Here is a 5,270-nt window from a genome sequence, read left to right on the forward strand (position 1 = left end):
CAGGAATATCATGTGGAGAATGGATGGTGCTTCTGCAGCTCCTTTGCTCTAAAAAGTTTCAGATATGCTTTTTTCTTAAGCAAAGCATTTCTTCTCCCATATCCCTTTCTGCTTCTTACTCCTCAAAATGTTAATCTATCTGAACTTGCAGAAGAATAGGCAGTTGGGGAGCTGTGAGCAAACCCAGCCATCCTCAGCTAAGCCATTCCTGCTCAACCACTATGCCTGTAACTAGATTCAGCATCCTTTCAGAAGGATGTTTCTATCCTCTGGCTATAAAAGGTCGGTGCAAGACTAGCTGAAACCAACCACTGAAGTTGTACATGTCTATAATTAAATAAAATTAATTCCACATGTACTGTCATAATCACAGAAGAGTTCAGGCCATCTAGTCCAGCCTCCCTGAAATGAGCAGAGACATCTTCAAGTTGCTCATAGCCCCACCCACTCTGACTCTGGATGTCTCCAGGAATGAGGCATCTACCACCTCTCTGGGCAACCTATTCCACCATCACCATTTAAGAATCATCTTCCTTATATCTATGTTGAATCTACTCACTGTTAGTTTAAACCTTTGCCCCTTGTCCTACCAAATATGAATGTGGATAATGTAGCGTATGAGGTTACCAAGATCCAGGACACAGATGTACACCCTGTTACTTACATTTATTTATTAAGTTTATGCAACTTTAGCAAAAACAGGTAGGATGCTTCTAGAATAAAAACGAAACCAGGCTAGTTCCATTCTTGCAACATCGCACTAAAAAGGCAGCTCTAAGATTTCTTGCACAAAGCCTACACAGAGCTTTTTCCCAGCACTGCTCTACCCCATGCCAGTGGCCTTTTCCAGAATAGAGCATGTAGAAAGAGAGTGAAGTTCTTGTTCCTGGAATGAGAACACTGATGCTCCCTTGAAGATGTGAATCTGCTCTATGTTGTTCATCCATAGAGCTACAATGAATATTTGCTTCTTAGCAAAATTATTGAACTAATAAAGTGTAATTGTTCCTTTGCAGCTATTGTGGTCAGTAACAAATCCAGCTTTCATGAATGTGTACTCTATTCTTATGCCAAAATTCTCAAAGAAACAAATAATTGTGACATTTTTCCCTTAATGTGTGTGTTTAATTACTGATAAAAGAAATGGGAGTTATAAATATGAACTAAAGAAAAATTCTGTGTATTCACCTAAATTTCATGAGGTTATTTCCTTCCCCATGAGTTCCTGAAGGCATCAATTTAATTGCTGTTTCTTTCAAATATTCAAAAGAGAGGAGGCAGAATTTTCAACCTGTTCAATTTTAGTACGTTTTTGTTTACTCAAAAATGTTAACTAAAACTTCTGGAGAAAAATAAATAACCCTATGCCTGTAATTTGGATCAGTGTCCACAATCAAGATTGAAAAAGGTGCAGAAAGGCAGAAACCTTCCCCACTCAAACACCAAACTCATAATGAAAAGGCAATGAACCTTATATTTAATTTTTAAGAATATTCAGTCAGAATATTAAAATGCATTATGATTATAAGATGCAGCTAAGAATCCGCATCTGCCTTATATCCATAAAATCTTTAAGTGATTTAATAAGTCAACAGGATTTCCAAATTAAACTTACAAATACTTATGTATAATCAACAAAATCAGCGCACGTGTGTGTATGTATATGCTTGAGCATTTTAAAGAGAACAGCTTTTATCTGTGAATAAATTCATTATGAGTTATAGTCTTCCAATAGCTGAGTTTGAAGGAGCAATAATCATGGTTCTGACTCCACTGTAGTAATTTGAAAACCTCCATTTGCTTTTAAAAGTTTCATATCTCTTCCAAGGTACTAAACATAAATAGGTATGGAGCTATAAGTATTCTTAGATAAATAAAAGACCAGTGTAAGTACAGGCATGGAAGTAAGACCCGATGACCTGAGTTTCCATTTCTATCTTCAAAGAATCACCACTTTAGAAAAGATCATTGCATGCATCAAATAAATTCTATAAATTATATTGCACTATCATGAGGCATGATTCTCACATTAGCTGTTTTCTGGTAATGTTTTTCATAGTGCTAAAGAGATATGCTGTAGAAAGCATCTGTTATTTTGCATTTCAGTAATCATTTAAACTGAGAAAAATACATGTGTGTTCCAACAGAAGTAAAAGCCTGACATAAGGCTTGGGATTCATTTGGGGTTTTTGAGTTAAGGAGAGTAGCATGATTTTCTTAATCTTACTGTAGAGATTGAGACTACAAGGGAAAAGGTGTGCTTGGATAGTGTAGACCATGAAAAACACACCTTTGAGAATTGAGCCTGCTGCACAGAACCACATTACACACATAGCATGCATTCTTTGTAATAAAGATCTACATTTCAAAGAAGCAGTTAAAACCTTTCCTTTTGCAGGTTGCAAATCCCTCTAAGAGTTGCACAAACTGACGCCACTTTGACCTCTCTGTGATAGATTGCACGTGGAAGGTTTTTTAAGGAATTTGAGTGCCAACACCTGTTCCAATGAAAAAGAGGCTCACAGTTTCTGGCTCTGGAAATTCAGTTTCATAGAAGAGGGTCTTTGACTTTTGGTCTTGAATTGTCATTTTCCACAATTTGACACTAAATGCAATAATCTAGACGTGTGAAAAAAACCTACTAGAATCTGCACAAAATGCTATTGAGCTACAGAATTCCTAATTAAAAAATTAGAACTATATTTTCATTCTATGCCATAGAATGGAAGCATATTTCTGACTTTCTTTAGATGGATATACCTCTTTGTAACAAATGAAAAAGAGGTATTTATATTGTATCATTAATGGAATCTTACAGCAGTTGCTAAACAACTTGAAAATGAAAATAAAGAAAATTTCTTTTCAATCTCTTATCATTTACCCCTTCCTTTTGCCTAGGATATATAGTACAAAACACCATATGTGATTATTTCTGACCTCTGAAAACAAAAGAGCTGTTTTCTACCAATGTATCTAATCTCTGTAACCAGTTCAATCTAAAAAATTTTCTCTCACTTACCTCAGTGTCATGTAATTTTTGAAAGACTAGAAAAAATAGGCAATTAATTAATTTCATTTACAATTTAGAAAGTACTTAATAAGTAGTCTTTTTTTGTTTGTTTGTTTTCAAAAAATTGTTGCTTTCGGCAGAAGTGACCGTAGAATTATGCGTTTGGTGGGGTTCATACTTTAGGCAAACCCTAGCAGTATACACGTTCTGGCCATCCTACTTGAGTTAACAATAGCAACTACATCATTTCAAGTACGAGCATTCTTGCTCCTGGCTCCCAAGAAAAGGGGACACAAAACCTCAGTAAATCCCACTGGCAGAAAGAAAAACTCTAGGGACTCCTGAAGCAATGCTCGGCCAGACCTTTGAAAGCCCCACCATGAGTTTCCTCCACAGCTCTTGGGGTGCTTCCAAAGGCAAGAATTCCCTCTGGCCTTCAGTGTTTGCTGCTGTGGACACAGAGACATGGAGAGCAGAGCCCTCCTGAGCCTGGGGCAGGCAGGTCCTGCACAGAGAGCACAAGCTGCTTGTGGTACCAACGAGGGTCCGGCACTGGAGGATCCTCACGCACGGGCCGGACCAAGGAGCAGCGCCTGCAGCAGCTCAGGGCACAGGGCACAGGAAGGTGCAGGCCATGATTTTACATGTGACTCATCATTCAGGTGAAATAATGCCAAGAAATATGACCATGACTAAAAAGGTAGCAAGAAAATATTGATGCTTCGAATCCTGTGTTCTCACAGGATTCTAAAAGCTTCAGCATCAGAGAGTAATAGCAGACAGGACAGAGAATGGAGAAATGATTTCCTGCCCTTGCTGATTTGAGAGTGTAGAACAAACTCAGATGCTGCTTACTCTTACATTTTGGTTTCCTAATCTTGAATTTCAATATTAAATCTGAAAGTAATACTGATTCAGGGAGGCATTCCAAGGATTACCTGACAATATACTCTGAGCAAAGCTAATAACTGGAACAGAGTGGGAAAGTTTTAAGTGCTAATAGGAGAAAGACAAACAGTAAGATACTGAAAGCAGCAGCATTTAACCAATCTCAGACAGAAAGCACTTATCTTTAATGAACAAATAGCAGGGAGAAAAGGCAGGGGCACGCACTAGTCATAACAATTACATTGGGAGTCTCTCTGTCACTAGCTGTCACAAAGACCAAAGAGGAACAGAGTAGATTTATTGCTAGGCTCGTGTAGAGGCTAATCACTAATTCTTGCTGATAGTTTGAAATGTTTTGGATGGTTGATTTTGTCCTATTATCAGACAGAAGCCATCAGCCATTGCAGAGAAAACAAACACTTCGTGGCAGATACAATATTACTGATCAATTACCAGGCAGCACAAGGACCTGGCTCAGCTGCTCATCATTTCAGTTACTCACCAGCAGATGGGACTTAGAGCATATTAGTGTTTCAATTAGTCATCATCCTTATGCACTTCATTAGAAAAACCCAATAAACTAACTAAAAACATCCAAGAAAACTCGTAATATTTTTTTTTTTGACAAATACATTCCAATTCTGAGAGTCAGGTCTGAGTGTCTAAAGGAATGACAAACTGATTCAATAGCTCTTCACTACTTGAATTTGAGCTGGCTTTTGCCATGGCCCTTGTTTTGTCCCTTCATCAATTTCTGTTATATATGAAATCAGATTCGTGCAGTGAGTAGCTATTGAATCAGTTTGTCTTTCACTTAGACACCTGTGAAAGTAACCAATTAACTGATCTTCAACACTCAAAAATCCAACAAAACCTTACCAACAAACAAAAGAACAAACAAAAAACCAAACCAAACAAGGAAAAACAAAACAGACAAAAAAACCAAATCAACCTACCAAAAAAAAAAAAATCATCTTAGTCATACAAGCAGCAGCACAGACCCCCCAGCCCCCTGGAGCCTTCATGCTTGAGCCCCAGCTAAGGATGTGCAAGCAGCTCTGCTCTTTGCCTTTTCATTTCTACATAGAAAAGAGCTTCAACAAGTTGCTATTTCAAGAGTTGCCAGAGGCAAGAACAATGGTGCAAAATGTTCATAACTACATGTTGCACATGAGGCACCAAGCAGGAATAAGTTTATTAGTGTTGTCAATCTACGTTGATAGGTACTGGGAAGTCTACAATGGAAGGCTTTGTTTCTTCACTTTTTCTGAGGCACCTGATTGTCATGGCTATTTTTACTCTCAGTACCTTACAGTTTGATGTTGAATACAATCGAGTTCCCAGCCTCCATATAAGCCCATGTGCATACAAT

At 37.9% G+C, this 5,270-nt stretch overlaps 1 protein-coding gene across 2 annotated transcripts in view; it reads right to left on the reverse strand.

Annotated features, from left to right (window-relative positions):
• Positions 1 to 5,270, reverse strand: part of MID1 (midline 1) — a 236,590-nt gene that overhangs the window by 199,103 nt on the left and 32,217 nt on the right. The gene's annotated exons all lie outside the window — the stretch shown is intronic.

The sequence above is a fragment of the Lonchura striata genome, chromosome 1, assembly GCF_050655825.1.
Source record: "Lonchura striata isolate lonStrDom1 chromosome 1, ASM5065582v1, whole genome shotgun sequence".
Lineage (NCBI taxonomy): Eukaryota > Metazoa > Chordata > Aves > Passeriformes > Estrildidae > Lonchura > Lonchura striata.